Source organism: Phyllostomus hastatus, unplaced genomic scaffold (genome assembly GCF_019186645.2).
Source record: "Phyllostomus hastatus isolate PE091 unplaced genomic scaffold, TTU_PhHast_1.1 phas_scaffold_501, whole genome shotgun sequence".
NCBI lineage: Eukaryota > Metazoa > Chordata > Mammalia > Chiroptera > Phyllostomidae > Phyllostomus > Phyllostomus hastatus.
Window position 1 is genome coordinate 52,789,133 of NW_025334033.1, and position 18,617 is coordinate 52,807,749.

Genomic DNA, 18,617 nt, shown 5'->3' on the forward strand with positions numbered 1-18,617 from the left:
CCTCCAAACTGGCCCTTTCTAGCAGAGTAACCAAGACTTTGATGAAACTGAAGACCTGCAAGGCTGGGCCCCACAGCAAACTCAAAATGACCCAGCCCAAGCCCTTGGACTTCCTGAGTGGGGCTGTGGCCAATTTGTGGATCTTTCCTTTGCTGGGGAAGAAGGAGGCGGAACTAGGTGTCAGCCACTGGGCCGGTGCAAGGAGCGGTCCCTGGGTGGGGCAGAGTGCTGCTACCTGTGTGGGATTATATGTTTTGATGTTATGTTTTGTTTTGTTTTTATGCTTAGGCCGGCAGGGTTGGGGAGCTTTGTAAGGAACCTGCCTCTGTGGCCAGCTTGGGGTGGCGTGAGAGCTGTGGGCAGGCAGAGAGAGTAGCAAGACAGCAGGCGAGGCCCAGAGCCTCAGGGACCAGCAGCCTTGCGCGTTTGTGGTGGTAATTTGCAGATGGTTCCTGGCCAAGGTCTCTGAGGCGGAGCCTGGGCCTCTGTATAGGATAGTCCCGCCCGGCTTCCCCAGCGGCCGCGGGTCGGAGCAGCCTTGGGGCGGGGCCAAGGTTGGCTCCTGCCGGGGAGGAGCTGGGATGCCGCTCCCACGATGATGCAGGGTGGAATTTGCTGACAGTCCCTTGGCAGGTGGGGCTGGCTTCACCAAGCCGGTGAGGAGGACCGCTTGGCAGTCTCCTCGCAGGTAGGCAGCGTGTAGTCTGTCACGGCATCTTGGCGGCTTGAGCATCTGGCCTGGGGTTGGGGCCGTGGCACGGAGGGCGCGGAAGTGGTGAGCACGCGGGTGGTTTGAGCCGGGAGTAATTCGGCCGGGAGAAGGGGCGCAGAATCCGGGTCCTCGCCCGGGGAGGGGGTGGGGAAGGGCTGCATGCTCTGTGCTTTCAGGGAGCTTGGAGTGGGAGGGGTGGGGGTAGGGGATACTGCGCCACACTCCTTGGCCACGCTGGCCACAGCCCAGCCTTGGACCCAGGAGAGGGTGGAATGAGCCGCTGACTAGGAAGGGCTGGGTCTTGGTCGACCGTCTTCACTGGGTGGTGGGAGAGGACGGTGGGCGGGAGGCTTGCCTGACAGCCAGCTGGGAGTTGCCTCCTTGGACCACCCCACCCAGGGATTCCCCCGGGCTGTGCCGCCCACTCTGTGGGCTGGGCTGGGAGGGGTGCGCTCTGCCTCTGCAGTCTACTCCGCTGGGGGATGAGTTATGACAGCGTCACTGTCACTGCCGTGCTGCTGCTGGCGGGGGGTCGCATTCTCTGCTGGGTGGGCTGGGCTGCTGGGCCCCAGGGACAAAGGTTGCCACCTTTCCTCCTGCGCTTTCACAGACGTGTTCTTGACTACATCCTCACCTTTGCCCAGAGAGAGAAAGTTTGGATTTGTGTGACGGAGCTGGGGAAACAGGTCCAGGGGTTTTGTGGTTTCCCCAAGATGGCATAGTAGGTCCCACAGAGCTGGCCTCCCAGGCACAGGGTGCCTGTGACCGGGTGCCCTCTGGAAGGCCAGGGGCCAACCTTGCTCTCTAGACCTCTTGTCCAGTCTAGAGTGGACTCCCCAACCCCACACCCTCTTTCCTCATCCCCGAGAATGGATGGAGTTGAAACTGCCGCATGAGCCTCCAGGGTGGCATGGGTGTGAACCCTGTAGGGATCAGAATTGTCCAGAGACAGGACAAAATTGCTCATGAAAAGCGCTCATCTGAGCAGAGGGGACCGTGGCCTCTGCCATCCTTGGCTTCGGGGAGAGCGAGCCCAGGTCCGGGCCTCAGTCTCCTGTCCCAGCCTTGACGGAAGGCACGTGGAAGTTCCCAGGCCGCCGGGGGAAGGAAAGCATGGGGGACGAGGAGATGACGCGCTCCTCTGACAGCCCACACCTGGAGAGGAGGCAGGAGAACCAGGCTGGCAAGCCCGCCCTCTCTCGGCATCACCCTCGCGGTGCCTCACCGTATCCTTGCTCTGTCCCCAACGCCTGTCCCCAGGAGAAGTGGACGACATCGGATCTGCTGCCCTTGGAGGTGGACTTTTCCTGAATTCATCTTGTCCTCCTTTTCCATGGGGCAGAGGCCTTCCTTGGGAGGAACACTGAGGCAGGGGAACGCTGATATTTTAGAGTCGGGGCCGGCCAGCCTGCCTGTGCGGTTGAGGAAACAGGCGGCGAGTCGCCCCAGGCCTCTTACCTGCACGCAGGCCCACCACACGGCAGACGGGACACGTGAGGCCCCTTCTCCCTCCTCTTCTCCCCCCACAGTCCCCAGCCCGGGAAAGGCGAGGCTCTGAGCGCCTCCTCTGGGTGGAGAGGGTGTCAGCGAATGCTCCAGCATCTTCTCTTCCTTTAATGTATGTTTTCAAGTTCCTTGGGAAAGAAGCAACTTTCAGGGGGCCAGAGTCACTTGGTCATCTTCTCACTGTGGCCCCCCCCCCACAGGGGACACACGATTTCCATGGGCTTCTCAGAGCCAAGAGCATCTAACCCTCCGGCGGGGGGCCAGCAGCTCTGAGCAGGGCCAGGAGGGGCCCGTGACAGAAGGACTCCAGTTACCTCTGACAGCATCGCAGGAAGGGAGCTTCTGCCAGCCCGTTATTCTGGGTGGAGGGGAGTGGCTGTGTGTCTGCACAGGAGTCGCTGCTTTCAGACACACCCTCTGAGATCAGAGGCCCTGAAGCTGGCTCCTGGTGACCACGGCATGCCCCAGCTGCATGACGGCCCCCATTAATCACTGCGGTGACCTGTGGGAGGGGGCGGCTTCCCAGGAAAGTAGATCAGACCCGGCTGCCCGTGGGGTGACAGTACAATGCCAGAGAGGGGAGAGGACCCGCCACGGGTCAGGCGCCTCTGCTGGGGTGCCACCAGCTCTTCTCCAGGAGGAAGGCCACTGCCGCACAGGCCCGGGAAAGGGGCGGCGTGTCCCTCCCGGCCAGCAGAGGCAGAGGCAGGCCTTGGAGAGGCTCCCGGGTTGTGGGAAGAGAACCTCCTGCAGAACATCGCACCTAGTGCTGGACCAGAGTCCCTGTAGGCTGGCAGTCGGCCCTCAGTTTTTCTACCTGACAGCTGGGCATGCAAACACCTTCCCCAGATGGATGGGAGGGCTTTGGAAACATGTCAGGTGTTTATTATAGACGGGAAGTGTTATTCCTGGACTCTGGTCTCAGCTGAAGCCATCTGTCCCTGGCCTCCACAGGGGACTCGTGGCTGTTCCCTCGACCCCCACGGCCTGTCCAGGGCGCCCTTCTAGGCTTGGAGGGCAGGCTGACCCTGCCCCACCCACTTCTGGTTGTATTTTGGCCCCGAAGACTTCTTTTCCCTCCCCCTCGCTGCCTGTGATATTTCATAGGATTTCCATAAAACACCGGTGCCTGGCAGCACAGCGGGCCTTCCTACAGGCCTGCATCCTCCCCACGGCTTCCTGAGCCCCATGGACTCTCTTCTGTGGTTCTTCCTGAAAAGCAGCAGGTGAAAGAGTCACAGAGATAATGGGCATAAAGTGCTGGGAGCTCTTTGCACAGATTGTTCAGGGTGGGGGAGTCCACGGGGCGTTCAGGGCTATGGGCAGGCTCGCCCTGGGAAAGGCTGTAGCCAAAGTGCTTAGGGGAAGTGCTCGACTCCAAGTGAGATCAGCAGCTTTCAGCGTGGTGTTTTGCCTGCGGCGGGCCGGGCAGCCATACCTCTTGCCTGTTCTGGGGGAGCGGTGGTTTTTGCAGCGTGTACATCAGCGTGCGTGGTGTCAGCCAGACTCCTGTTCTTGCTCACGAGTTAGCTGGTGCAACGCATGCTGCAAAGTAGGGTCACAAAGGGAACACGGAGTTGAGAACATGAGCAGCAATGAGGCATGACGGGTCCTTGTTCTAGGTCTGTGTGCGTGGCTCTGGGCCACCCGAGGGGGGCGCATTAGAAGAGCACCTGTGTCCAGAACTCCGTGTCCCGTGTTTGTAGGGCAGGGTAGGTGCCTGAGCTGCCATGTGACTTCCCAGCACCCCTGGGGCTGGTTCCAAAACATGCAGAGCCAGGGTGGGGGGGGGGGTGCCATCGTGTGACCTCCTGCCTCTTCCTGGTGGTTAGTAATGTTTCAAAAGGGAACGAAGCCTGGACCCACTTATCAAACCAGGATCCAAGTGTCCTGGGCTCCCACCCTCTGCTTTTCCCACCCTTCCATGCTGATGTTTTGCACAAGCACCCTCAAGATGAGGTCGAAAGTCTGGGCTGGGGGTGGCTGAAATACAGCAGCACCCTGTGCCCCCAGAGCCATGTTCATGCCAAGTCAGGGCCTCGGCGTCCTCAGGGGATCGGAGGCAGAGGGGCCAGGCCAGCTCCCAGTGGGAAGCCACGCCTCCCCTCCCCATTGCTGAGTGGTCTCACCAAGGAAGGTGGCCCTGGGGACAGGAGACTTCTCCCTAGGCCGGCTGAGTCTTCTCATAGTTGTGTCCAATCAGAGAGACACTGGCCTCAGGCTGTGGGGTCTTGGCAAAGAGCAAGGCATCCTGAGGCCTTTGGAGACAGACGCCCAGGCAGCCTGGGGTATGGCTGTGTGGGGATTTTGATGAGGTGGCTTCATCACCTGTGTGTCTTACGTGGCAGTGATTTGGCCATAGGCCGTAAAGTATAGGCCACTGGACACCTGCCCTGGGCTCCGTGGAGAAACCAAGTGTGCTTTTGGGGTGGTCCCGGGAGCAGGGAGGACAAGACACACAGACAAACTGCCTGGGAGGCACTGAGGAGCTGGGTTCCCACCTGCTTCGTCACCTGCTCACTTCTCTTCCATGAGCCTGGTGTTCACAGCACGGTGCTGTAATCCCCAGCACAGGGCCAGCCTGACGGACGGGGCACGGTGCGGGGGAGCAGGAAGGCGCCCAGCAGGAGCCTGGTGCCTGGGAGCCCTGCTCCTTCTGTTCGCTCGCCTCTGTACCTGCTCAGTGCCGGCTGCGCAGGGGTCTCTGGGCTGTGTATGCTGACCCGCCATGTGGGTTGCTCCAGGCACCGTTTGAACTCAGCTGTTCCTTTCCAAAGAACTTCAGTCAGATCCCTGAAGACCTGGCAGAGGGACATGTCTTCTCAGAACCGGAGCGTGTTTGGGGTGGGGGTGTTGGCAAGGACTGGGGTACAGCACACAAGTGTGGCTGGATTGGGATCCCCCATGGGCTGGGACCTCATGTGCCCAGGCCTGTGAACCAGGCCAGGCTTTGGGGAGACCCCCTCGAGCACCAGAAGAACTACAGCCTGAACAGTGTCATCGGCCTGAGTCCTGGGCCCACTCAGCCACCTCACGATCCTTGTTGCTACTTTTTAACCCTCTGCACGGCCCAGGGGAGGACGGAGCGGGTACAAGTAGCCCACTGGATAGACAAGAACGCTGAGGCTCAGAGAGGAAGTACCAGCCACAAGCACACACCTGCACAAAAGTGGCAGAACCCACGCGGGCCCCGGCAGTCCGGCCCCAGTGGCGAGTTCCTCCCGCCGGAGCCCAGCCGACACATCCTCAGCTCACCTGCTCTTGCGTTGCTGGTGGTTTTGCTGAAGTTGCTTAAGACCAAAGGACCTGGAAGTGAAGGTCGTGCATTTCTCCCCTTCCCCTCCACTCTGGGCAGGGTGCCCAGAGCTGGTTCTGTTGAAGGACAGCGGGGAAGGGAAAGACAGGGTTCGTGCCACCCCACCCCACACCCCTGGACACACTCGCCTCCCGGGAAGGCGAGTGTAGGGGGGCTGAGCCTGAGCTGAGGCAGGGGGAGGAAGTGGGGGGCAGCCAGGCCCGGGCCCCATGCTTCACGGAGGGGGCTCCTTGGGGCCCTGGCCCAGGCACCTGCACGGAGCAGTGGGGCTGGAGGGGACAAGAAGCAATGTGCTAGCCCCTGGCCTGGGGCTCACAGAGCTGCAAAACGGAGGAGCAGGAGAACCCATGTCCTGGGGCTCTTCTGTGGGTCTGAGGGGGGAACCCAGGCTGAGCAGTGTAGCTCCTTCCCCCAGACGGAGGAGGGAAAGGGATCGGGAGCAGCAGGCGCTCGGTCTAGGCCTCATTCCAGGGGCTGGTTCTCTCCTGTCTGCCCGCTCATCGGATGAGTCATCTTTGAGCCCGGCTCTGACCCAGTCACTCCTCACGAGCTCCCCAGAGCCTCCCATCGAGACTCATCTGGGATCAAACGCAAACTGTCTTTTCTAGTCCATCCTCCTGCTTCCTTCGCCCTCCCCTTGCAGTCTGCTCCGGCTCAGAGGCTCGTCCAGGGTGGACAGGGCATGAATCCGATCACTTCGAAGTTTTCACAAAACACACACTCGGCTTTTCTACCCTGCCCACTCGCAGCTCCGCCAAGAACCGCTACCCTGGCAAACCAAACAGGCCCAAACGAATCCCCCCGCTCCCCTCCCCTCCCGGCCCTCGTTGTATCCACATCCTCATCTGTCCAGAGTCTCTCTGCCCTTCAAAACCTAAGTCGAATGCCACCTCCTTCATGAAGCCTTCCCTGGATGCCAGCCAGAGGAGGTCTCAGAGCCTTTAATGCACGTGTCCCACTTGAGTCTGTCTCTCCTGCTAGACAGTGAGCTCATCCTTTCATTTATCAAGTGCTCCTTGGGTGCCCGCCACACACACACACACACACGCCCTCTGGTGATTCATGGGGAAGGGGCAGGTGGGCAAGTCAACGGGGACCAATAACAGCTTCAGAAATGCTGCAGTAACGGTGCCACAAAGCACGGGGATGTTTTGGCAATGGCAGTTAAAGCTGAACATGTAGATACTTTATGGCCAAAAGTTGCAAATCTGGGTGTATCGTTACCTAGAGAAACTGGTACGTGTGCGTAAGGAGACAGTTCCGAGGATATGCAGGGCAGCGATGTTTGAGACGCAGAGAAGCAGGCTCCACCTCAATACCTTCCGTATCCACCATAACGGAGCAGACAACTAAAAGTATGCTATTCGACGGCAGTTAAAAAAATATATATATATATATATAATTGGGGGATTTTATGTTTTGTAACGTATACCTCAATAAAGCTGGTATATACACATATACACATATTCTGTAGTAACACGAATAAATCTCAAAAGCAATTTTGCAAAAAAAGGGAAATGCAGAATGATACCATTAGTGAAAACCTGACGTTACTAACGATCAGCAAACAAGACTCGCTGTGACTTACGGACGCAAACCTGTTGCGACGTCACTGCACCGGCCGAGTCTGTGTGTGCAGTGGTCGCCGAGAGGGGGCTGGGCCGAAGGGGAAACGGGACCTTCTGGTGTGTCCGCAACACCTCTTTTCACAGAAGACCTCTGAGGCACAAATGACAGAATGTTACCATTTGTCAGTTCTGTTGACTTTATACAGGGTCTGGACCAAATAACACCCCTTTTTTTATTACAAAATCATAAGCATGTAATTCTATAACATGACAATATCACACTCAAGCACACCATGTGACACTTCAGGTGAAACGTTTAAATTAACACTATATAGAATATTACACCCATATTATGAACTTTGCCAACCACACTCAAGCAGACCTTGCTTCTGCCAGACCCTGAACCTTTAACGGTTTTATGTTGGAATTATTTCTAAATTAAACCAAAAAAGTAATCTGGGATGTCAGAAGAAAGGTGCCGACTTGTCCCTGGGAAGTCAGCAGAGGTTCCAAAGGAGGTGACAGCTGGTGTTGAAGGCAGGGTGGCAGCTGGCGGTTTAACTGGGCGGGGGGGTTGGTTGGGAGGAGTTGGGGAAGGAGATGCAGGGGTTCGAGGCTGGGGAACATCTGAGCAGGCTCTTTGTGCTGTTTTAATGTTTGAGGAATGACTGGTGTTTGTCAAGCTGCCCCTCCCTCGCTACCTTCCTCACCCTTGTCCCTGATTCCAGCCCCCCTATTTCTGGGCTGTGAGCATAGTAAATAGGCTCCTGGGGGGGGGGGGAGGAATCACATGTTATTTGATGATTTTTTAAGTCTTAATAATCTAATAGCCAAATACATAAAATGGAACATTGACATGGGAAACAGCCACCGGTCCAGGGAAAAGAGAATTCTTTAGAGGATACTGTGCTTGACCACGTGCAAATTCTGAAAACCAGGTGAAACTGAGAGTTTTCTGAGAAAAGATAAATGATCAGTTTGGCACCGGGAAAACTAGAAAAACCTAGCAGACCAATAACCGTGGGAGCAACTAGGTTTTCAGAGAACTCCACTCCGAGGATGCCCAGGCATTGAGAGGCTTTAATCTCCACCGGAGCTTCAAGGAAGAGACAGTTCCAGGGCTGCTTAAACTGTACTGACTGCACCAAATCACAGATAAGGGAAGGCCCCGAAGTCTTCTACGGAGCCAGCACAACACGGACAAAGATAGCACGCAGAAAAGAGAAAATTACCTTCAAAAATTTCATTTATAAATACTGGTGCAAATTTCATGAGTTAATAAGAACAAATAGACTCACACATCATTATGTTAAAAAATGACTATACCACAAGCAAATGAGGCTCTATTCCAGAAATATACATTCAATATTAGGAGAATTATTAATATAATTGAGCAAAGTAATACTTAAAAAGAGATGATAAATCATATAAACAGCCCCATAAATGTTAAAAATGTCCAAAAAGCATTTGGTAAACATATGTCCCTAATTTTAACTCTTGTTTAGTAGGAGTAGATAGATATTGCTGAACATGATTTTATGCATGTGTGTGTATATATATATATGTTGTATGCATATTCTTTAACACTTTTCTAGAAGTACAAATCAATACAAATTTTGAGAATTGAAGTTATAAAAAGAGGCTGATCTATCAATTAAAATTGCAGATGATAAGACTGATCCCCTAGAATAAAAAAGAATAAGTCCACTGAAAAAAACTGCTATAAATAACAAAAATATACTAAGGTGACCACTAATACATGTTTTTTAAATGTATAGCTTTTCTGTGCATAAATGTTAGCCTCTTTTAAAATACAGTGGAAGGAAACGTTTACAGTACCAGTAAAAGCACTCAACCAGCCGCAAGCTAGGCTGGCCGGAGTGGGCGCGAACAGAACAGCCCTCGTTAACGCCACTCACGCCCGGTCCCCCCGCACTCACACACCGAACAACACAGGGTGGGCAAACGCAGGCTTACAGGTGTGAGCACGCAAAACACGGGGTTTATTCTTGTAGCGTTACTTATTAATTACTGTATTGTTTTCCATATGAACAGCAGCAAACTTGCATTTGCCCCACCCTGTAGACATCTGTCCAGCGGTGGAACTGGCATGCAGGGCGATGGGGCAGGAAGGTACGCTCAGACAAAGGCAAGGCGCCCCTGCTCGCCATGAGGGTCTTAGTCATCACCGACATATGGCATTTCCCGTGCACCAGGCACTGCTCTGCACCCCTTGCATGTGGCCCAGCACAGGATCTGTCCCAGAGAATACGCCAGACTTGAGAAGACTGTGTATTCTATTGCCGTTGTGCAGAGCGGGGTGTGTGTGTGTGTGTGTGTGTGTGTGTGGTCTGTCCAGAAGGTATCCAGTCATATAATATGAAAAACAGAGACATTTACTGAAGAAGATACAAGAAACATTATATATGTTTCCAGCGTGGGAAAGACACCTCAGTCCCCTTCAAAGTAGGCACCTTGGGACCTCACACAGTTCTCCCAGTTGCCATCAGCTGCCCCCTCATATTTTCCTGAATCTCATCAAGGGTCTGAAATCTCTTTCCTTTCAAAGGTGATTTTAGTTTTGGGAAAAGTCAGAAGTCGCAGGACACCAAATCTGGGCTATAGGGGTGCTGAGCCACCTGGGTGATTTGATGTTTTGCCAAAAAACTCTGCACAGGACGTGATGCATGAGTGGGCATGTTGTTGTGATGAAGCTGCCAATCACTAGTTGCCCACAGCTGTGGCTTTCTGAATCATCCAAATCGTTTCTATGGAGGAATGTTCAAGTTCAGCGCAAAATGTGATGCAGATTTGTTGTTCTACTTGCTCAGTCATTTTGAATGTGATGGCCACACAGTACACAGCTCACTCAACGACATCTGCTGCTCCCACTGACTAGTACAGTGAAGTTGTCGTTGTTCACACATGTGCATTCCAGTCCACCCTCCTTGGCTGCCAGGTTACATCCATGTCATGCAAACTGTTCTCGTTACATTAATAATGGCTGGAGATACGTGTGTGTGTGTGTGTGTGTGTGTGTGTGTGTGTGTGTAGAGAGAGAGAGTCTGTCACATCCAATCAGTCTGTGTGTTGAACACATTTAAGGCCTCTGTTTCTTTATTGATCTTTCGTTTGGTGTCCTACCCATAATTCAACGTGGCTTATTGAAATCTACTATTATTATGTTTCCATTTCTCCCTTCACTTCTTTCAGTGTTTGCATCATATATTGGGGTACTCTGCGCTTAGGTGCACATATATTTATAATTGTTATATCTTCCTGGAGAATTGACCTTCTTATAATTCTGTAATATCCTCCTTTGTCTTTCACGGCAGTATCTGACCAATCATCTACTTTGCAATGTAAGTCAGGCCACCCTGCTCTCTTTGTGTCACCGTTGGTGTGGAATCTCTTTTCCCACCCTCCTTTGCAGCCTTATGTGTCCTTACAGCTAAGGCGAGCCTCTTGCGGACAGCACATGGTTGCATCTTTCACCATCCTTCACCTGAAATAACTCATTCACTCTCACAATAACCTTATGTGCTATTGCTGTCCCCATTTTCAGACGAAGAAGCCCAGGCATGGGAAGGTTAGGTAACTTCTTCTAGATCCAGAGAACTGGAATTTGAACTGGCAGTTGACTCGGATACAAAGAGCATCCATCCCACAATGTAGTTAAACTGAGATTTTGAATCTAGAGAGAAGGTGATGGCGGGGGAAGGAAAGGGGTGGTTCAAACATGATTTGGGACAACTCTTTAGCCCCTTGGGGAAAAAATAAAGCTAAACCCTACCACACTCCTTACACCACAGCAAATTCTAGGAAGATTAAAAGAAGAAAAAATTAAAATGAAAGAAAACCCTAACCATACTGTTGAAAAACAGGAGAAATATTTTTAGGATCCTGTAAGTAGGAAGTACTTGACTACAGAAAAATCTGAAATTTCTGTAAGCAAAAGATGCCATAAGTAACATTTAAAAAGAGACAAATGAGCCCTGGCTGGTGCGGCTCAGTGGGTTGAGTGCTGGCCTGTGAACCAAAGGGTCGCTGGTTCGATTCCCAGTCAGGCCACATGCCTGGGTTGCGGGCCAGGTTCCCTGTTGGGGGTGCGAGAGAGACAACTACACTTTGATGTTCTCTCCCTCACTTCCTCCCTCTCTTCCCCTTTCCCTAAAAATAAATAAAATCTTTCAAAAAGAGGCAAATGACATTTGCCTGTGTGATACATATGATAAAGAGCTGCCTTAATTTAGGGGAAAAAAAAAGCCTCTTAACAATCAGTAAGATAAATGAGAAAAGCTATACACAGAAAAATAAATGCAAAGGCCAATCAATCAGTAACATGAAAATAATATCTGCCCTTTGCGATAATTAAGAATTACACATTGAAACGTGATATCACTTTTCATCTCTCCTACCGGCACCATTCAAACATGCGGAACGTCGCACAGTGCTGTCGGGACGGACGGGCAACAGGCACTCTGATGCGTGGCTGGGCGGCGCTGATGGGTTCACCCTCTTGGGAATTGGGCAATACCTATCAGAATATTAGATACAACTAACCTTTGACCCCCGCACCCAGGATTTATTCTGCAGCTAACCTCACACACATGCGCAAAGATATGTAGTCAAAGGCGATCATTGCGGCTTTGTTTGTGCAGCAAAGATGTGGAAACAACCAAATCCTCCATCGAAGGGTCAGCTCACGCGCATCAGGGCGCCCCCTCCGCTGCGACGCCGCTCGCCACTCCATGAGTGACCTGTGTTGCTCCGCACGGGCGTGTGCTGTGTATCACCTGACAAAACAGAGACCGAGTGCCGGAGAGGTGTTCCTGGTTGGGTTTAAAATAAAAACGCAGGCACAGATGTATATATTGGCCGGTATTTGTGGGAAAGTGTTTGAAGAAAACCTAAACGGGAAGCCTGGCAGCGAGCACGCTTGGGAGCGGCGCGGAAGGCCGGGAGAGCAGGCGGACTTTTCGTTGCCGGCTATTTTGAGTGGTTTGATTTTTTTCCCCACAAGCATGTTATTTTCGGAATTTAAAAAGAACATTTAAGAAGAGCCCAGTTACAAGGGAGAAGACTATTTAAAATGCCTCACTGTGAACTTTCTTCTTGAATTCTTCGCTCAGTGGTTCCCCGGTTCTCCCGGTGCAAGTTCACATCCGGAAGGGCCCCGGAGGCCGTGACCCGTCTCCGCTTGGTCCGTGAGAAAAACGAGACCAGGCTCCTCCTACGCTGCTGCTCTCAGGAGAGGGACTGGCGACCCCTTTGTACATGTGATCAGAGCGTCCTCCTTGGACTTGGCCTTTTCCCAGCACGTAGTCCAGCGAGTCTTATTCCACGTGCATCCACATGGGGAACTGTTAAAATGCAGATTCCCGGGCTCCTTCCCGAAGAGTCTGATTTAGTGGGCTGGGGCAGGGCCCTTAGACCTGCACTTTAGCGGTGTCCCCACCAAATGATTCTGAAGTCCTCCTTGAGTCTTCACCTGATGGTTCTGGCCCCCTTTGATCCCCCAAGCTCAATCCTGCTGGTGGAGTCCATGTTTCTAGGCTGAAGTCCCTCACCCCAGCAAGGGAAAGTGGGGTGCTCCAGTGGAAGTGGCAGAGAGTCCTAGAGGCTTGGACCCCCAAGGCAGTGCTCCCTCCCTGGACCCCTCCCCTCCGGCCTCTGCTCGGCTGAGATGAAGGATGGCCCCCTTTCAGTCACCCCAGGGCTGGGTGTGCAGGTGGGGGGAAGACTGGGTGTCATGGCTGCATCTGGGGTGCCCCTCACCCCACTAGAGCTCCCCTGAAGCCTTGGAGGAAGATGCTGACCAGCACGCTGGGCCCGCACAGGGCCTGGCCTCTCGGGCGGGGGAGGAGCCTCGGGAGGCCCCGGAGGATTGGGATCCCTGCCCGCCTGCACTGACAGAGCTTTGTGTCCCTGTGCCACAGAGCCTCGGACCAGCCGCCTTGGTGGCCAGGAGTCGAGCAGGGCTGTGGCCGGGCCGCTCGGAAGCACCTGACAACAGATCGAGAGGAGGGACAGCCGGTGACAGCTCGTCTGCCTAAGCCCCAGACCTCACCTGCTGCCCAGGTAGGTGCTCTTGCCACGCAGCAGAGCTGAGCCCCTCACACCGGCTGCTTCCTCAAGCCTGGGGAACGGGGCCTGTGGCTCTGCGATCAGTGCCTGGGCGATGGCCCATGTGGAGCCCCTCAGATGGGGAGCAGCACAGGAAGGGCCAGTCCCATCTCTAAAGGACACTAGCCCAGATGACCCTGGTGCCCAAGGCCTAAGAAGGGGGCCAAAGGCTCCGGTTAGGAGGCTCCGTCCTCCACGGAAACGCCCCATGGCTGCGCTGCTCTCTGGGTCCCCTGAAGGCCCTTGCCCAGCCGGCACTGGTCTGGGACAGGTCCAGAACCCAGCCAGTCGTGGCTGTTCCAAGGGTGTCCCGCCTCTCGACACTCTTTCCTTTGGAAAGGGTTATGACAAATGATATCTTTGTGGATGGTTAGAGCTGGGAGGGATCTCAGCAATGCCGTGCAACCTCGGTCTCGTCTCACCTCTCCAGCATTACTTATATCCATAGTGTCATTTAAAGTGTTGTGAGCGAACAGCTCAGAGGAGTCAGCTGTAGTCTCAGCAGGACAGCACAGGAAGCCCTGGGTCTCAGGCAGGCCTTCCGGGGCCAGCTGCTTCCTGCCCGTCCAGGAGGCCGACAGCCTCTGCCCCGCCACCCCACCCCACCCCCGCTCCCACTCTGCCCCCGCAGCCTCTGCTAGTGAGGAAAAGCAATAACTGTGATACGATTTCTTTATCTGAGATTGTCTCTAAAATCTCTTTTCCGTGAAAGAAGTTATCCCCTGTGGGCTGTTGGCCAAGAACATTGCAAGTGGCGTTATTACCAATAAAAGTAATCTCAGATATGGCTCTTTTCTGTGCAGATCACAGTACTCGATGTGCGCATCTCCCGTATAATTTGTTGGCCCAGCCTGGCGAGAGCTCTCTGGGGCCAGGAGCCTTAGCTGCAGCGGGCGTGTCACTTCCGCCCCTCTGGCCAAGCCTCCCGCCCAGCCCCGTGCTGAGCCCTGGTCCCTCCAGCCTAGCTTACCGTGGGAGACAGCACCGAATAGTGGTAAAGAACTCAGGCTAGGATGCCGGATGGGTTCGATTCCCAGTTCTGCCACCTACCAGCCTTGTCATCTCTACTTAGGTCAGTCTTTTCATCTGTAAAATGGGGATAACCACCGTGCCCTCAGGCACCGTGAAGTTACTACCTGTAAAGTGCTTGAAACCGCATCTAGCACTGACTGAGTACTTAACATGCTAGTTCTGTGTTTATAAAGCCTCTTCTCCCCTGGTGCCCAGGTAGCCTCCCTAAAGCACAGTGCGGTCAGGTCCCTTGCTCTAAAACCATCTGTGGCTCCCTACTGCATACTGAGTGACTCGACTCTAACCTGCCCTTTAGGGGTCTCAAAGAGAGAAACCTTCATTTTCCTGGGGAGTAATAATGGGGAATAATTAACATTTGCTGAGAGACCTTCCATTCTCAGGGTGGGAGAACTGAGACCCCGAGGAACACAGGAACGGAAGTACAGCCACCTGCAGCCCCACGGCTGGGAGCTCGGTCCAGGCTCTTCTGCCCCCCCCAGCTGTGGCCCACCTGTGACAGCCCTGGAGGCCAGGTGCTGCGTCTGCCCTCCAAACCAGGGGTGGTTTGGTTGCCCTTGCATCTGCTGGGGCTTCAGCTGCAGGGAGCCCTGTTTTGGACGCCAGCCCTCAGGGTTCACATCCGAGCGAGGAAGGATGCCTGGGCCCAGGCCAGAACAGGCAGTGACCACAGTTGTAACTTGCACTCCCCGACGAGTTCAGACCAGGTGGCAGATGAGACATCATCGTCCTCACTTATCCCTTGTGGGCGAGTGTCAATTATTTGGCCTAGGCGGTGGCTCATAGCTCAGGTGGGAAGGCCGAGGCCCGCAGAGACCCTGGTGATCTTGGATGGAGGGGCCTTGGGCAGAGAACACAGCAAGCCTCGCGCCCTTCGTCTCAGCTGCTTCTCCGGCAGAAGGGAGGCCATGTGCCCTGGAGGAAGGAGCTCTGGGTGGGGGTGGGAAGGCCTGTGTCCAACACAGGACTCCTCACCTGGCGGAGAGAACAGGGCCATGTCAGTTAGTTCCTCCAAGTCTCTGTTTTTCCATCTGTAAAATGGGAGGGTAGCCCCCACGTTTGTGGGAATGAAATGAATGCTGAGAGCGCTTGTATAGGGCCCCCGTGGGGTGGGCCCTCAGTGACTCGCAGATATTTAGATCGGTCCATCAGAGTGGGTCCTCCAGGCTTCCGAGTGGGGCTGGCAGCCCCTTGCTTTCCTTAGCTGAAATTTTCCTTGCCTGGCTTTTACTCCAAGATGAAGGAAAGTGCTGGTGTTTTGGCAGAAGAGGGGCAGAGGAGCACTCCAGATCTTCCCAGACTCCTGGCAAACACGAGAGGCGCAGCAGGGGCGAAGCGGAGTTCTGTCTGATTTTCTCAGAGATTTTTCCACTCGGGTGATGCCAAGCTCAGGAAACCAAAAGCAAAGTGACAGACCCTGCTGGTTCAGGCAGGGTGGTATGTTTCTCTTGATTCATTCAACAAATGAGGGAATTTGTTGGGGTTCCAGGCACTGTGCTGGGCACGGGCACATTCAGCAGCAAGCGAAGCAGACAGGGGCCCTGTCTCGTGGGGCCTGCATTCTAATGAGGGTGGAGGCAGAGGCGATGATCAGCAGCATCAACTACGGGTGAAATGTGTTAGCAGGCAGCACATGCGCTGGAACTGAAGGCAGGGGTTTCCGGAGCGCCAGGGGAGCTGTCTTAGTAAACAGCGTCATCGGCCCAGGGCTCACGGGAAGGTAACATTTGACAAGCCAGTCACCTGCTCCCCTGAGGGACCCTGCAAAGCCCATAGGCTCCCAGTCAGGGCCAGGTGCCTTTTATGAGATCCCAGGAAAGGGGCGAAACCTGGAAGCCTTTCTAGTCCCAGCTCAGATGTCGTGCCCTTCCTCCAAAACCCTACAGATTAAGCGCACATCATTCAGCCCGAGATTCAGGACCCCGTGGGCTGGCCCCCATCTGCCTATGGCCCCACCAGGCCCTTCTCACCCCACCTCTGCAGCCAAGCCAGTCAACCCACCATTTCTGGATTATTCCTCCCTGTGCTTCCCTCCTCCACTCACGGTCCCCTTTGCTTGCTCCCACTGGTTTCTGTCGGCCCACAAATGACCACCTGCACCTCTCTGAAGTCTCCCCTGGCCCCTGGGGCCGTGGTCTCTGAGCCCTGTCACCGTGGTCCGTACCTTTCTCACTGCATGGCCCTTACCATACCTTGGGCGGGGATGTGGGTTTCACCGATCTCTCCACTGGGCCGGAAGTGCCCTGGGCGGGGCCTGGAGGTCTGCCACCCCAGCAGGTGGCGGGCTCAGCAAACACTGGCTGAACTGAGGGTGCCCGAGCTGAAAGGCCCCCAGCAACAGGGGGACGAGCCAGGGTTGGGGGAACCTCTGGCCCACTCAGACAAAGAGGCAGAAGTGGGAGGCCAGCAGGAAAGGGGGGAGGGAAGTAAAATGTAGGTGAGATTCGATGAAGGAGCTAGTTAAGGAAAGGGAAAGAGAAATCCCCACCAGATTTCCTCCCAAGAGGCAGGCTGTCAGAGACAGGAGGATGATGGGTTTCCTCCAAAATAGCTACTGCACCCCTCAACATCTCAGGCCAGTGCTGCCTTATGTCTAACTAGAATACCTCTTGCTGCAGCTGGAGCTCATTTCCTCTGGTTCCATCCTCTGAATTCAGGTCTTTATCTTTGAGTCCTCATTCAGCATGAATCAGAGTGACTTTCTGACCCTCGGAAACCCAAGGAGCAGGAGTGAGGTCATCGTGAGGCCAGCCCCTGTCCTGGGGACTTGTGCCTTAGTTGAGGTGCCCAGTGACCCCTAGAGCTACACAGAGACTGCCTGGGGGGCCAAAGTGTGAGGGCCACCACGGGTCACAGCGCTTGTGCCGGCCAGTTGCCCCTCAGCACATCTTCAGAGCTAAGCTTCATACCAGCAAAGCCACCGAGGGCCCCGCCACAGGAGCACTGCGATTCTGAGCCCCTCATGCTCCGGGCTCTCTGCCCCGTGGGCTCTGAGAAGCCCTGGAAGCCAGACTGGCAGCCTCTGCCATCTGGCTGCCACCAATCGCTGGAGCAGCTGAGCTCACAGAGAGGGCCCCCTCCCCCTCTCTCCAATTCCCCCACCTCCATGCTTGGCAGCCAGCAATTCCTGCCCTATTTAGACAGATGGGACCAGAGCCTGGTGTCCCTCCCTTCTCAGCTGGGGGACCCACGCTCCGGGAAAAGCCTTAACACTATCTGAGTCCACCTCCTCTTCCACTTTGGTGCATGCGCGGTCTCCCCCTGGAATGTCCTGCCCCTGGCCTCCACGTGGTGGCTCCTTCCTCACAGGGGAAGCCCCACCTGTGCTCAGTGCTGGGAACATGGTTGCTGGAAGCAGACTGCCTGGGCTCAAATCTCCTTCAGCCACGTAGTTCCCATCTTGGGGGTTTTGTGAGGATTAAAAGAGCTCACGCTTGCAGAGTGCCTAGCAGAAAGCCTTCAGTCAATGTGACTACTGCTGTCCATCCTTTCAGAGTTGCCTTGGCTAGCACCTCCTCCAGGTAGCCTTTCCAGATTGCCCAGGGCTCAGGCAAGCACTCCTTTGCTGTGCTCCCTGCACTCCCTCACGAGGCCTCTGGAGGGCACTGATGCAGGTCTGTCACTGTGTCTTTGGGGGCCCGTGCACCCACTAGAAACTTATACCTAGACCAGAAGTACTTTGAGTGCAGAAAACAGAGTCTGGCCCGTCGTTTTGCTGAATAAATGACTTCCTGAGTGGCATGTGGGCGGCTGGGAGAGACGGGCTGAGAGGATGGGGTTGGGCCTGCTGGGGAAGACTTTCCCAGGGCCTGCCCTGAAAGGCCAGGGTGCCCACACTGAGCAGTGTCAGCATCACCCAGGAACTCGTCAGAGGTGCAAGCTCTCAGGCTCCTCCCCAGACCCACTGCATCAGAGTCTCTGGGGTGGGCCCGGCAGCCTGTTTAGCAAGCCCTCCAGGTGATGCCGATGATGCACTGTGGCTCTAATGTCTCAAAGTAATTCCGTTCACCGGAGGTAGAGCCTCTCGGTTGTTTCTGTTGTGCTGAAGGCTTCCAGGAAGGGTGGCCACTGCGCCCCCAGGGCAAGGCTCCTGCCAGACTCACACTCCTGCCCTTGAGACCCTTTTGCTGAAAGGGCAGGTGTAATGGGGAACACTCCCCCAGACCTCCCCTTCCTCAGGTGGCCCTAGATCTGAAGCATCCCTGCTCCAACCTGGGTGTGATACCATTTTCCCCACCTGTACAGTCATTGGCCAGCATTCCTCACGGCCAGCCCCTCCAGCAGGAGCCCCAGGGCAGGATTCTGGAATGTGAGGGGCAAGAGGGACCCTAGAGACTTTTGTCTACATATACATATGCTC

The 18,617-nt window shown here is 54.8% G+C and overlaps 1 protein-coding gene across 1 annotated transcript in view; it reads left to right on the forward strand.

The window, feature by feature from the left end:
- Positions 1 to 554: 554 nt before the first annotated feature.
- Positions 555 to 18,617, forward strand: part of TMEM63C (transmembrane protein 63C) — a 61,334-nt gene continuing 43,271 nt past the window's right edge. The window contains exons 1-2 of the mRNA XM_045823124.1: positions 555 to 688; positions 13,042 to 13,183. The gene's annotated coding sequence lies outside the window, so the exon portion shown is untranslated. The remainder of the gene's footprint in view (positions 689 to 13,041; positions 13,184 to 18,617) is intronic.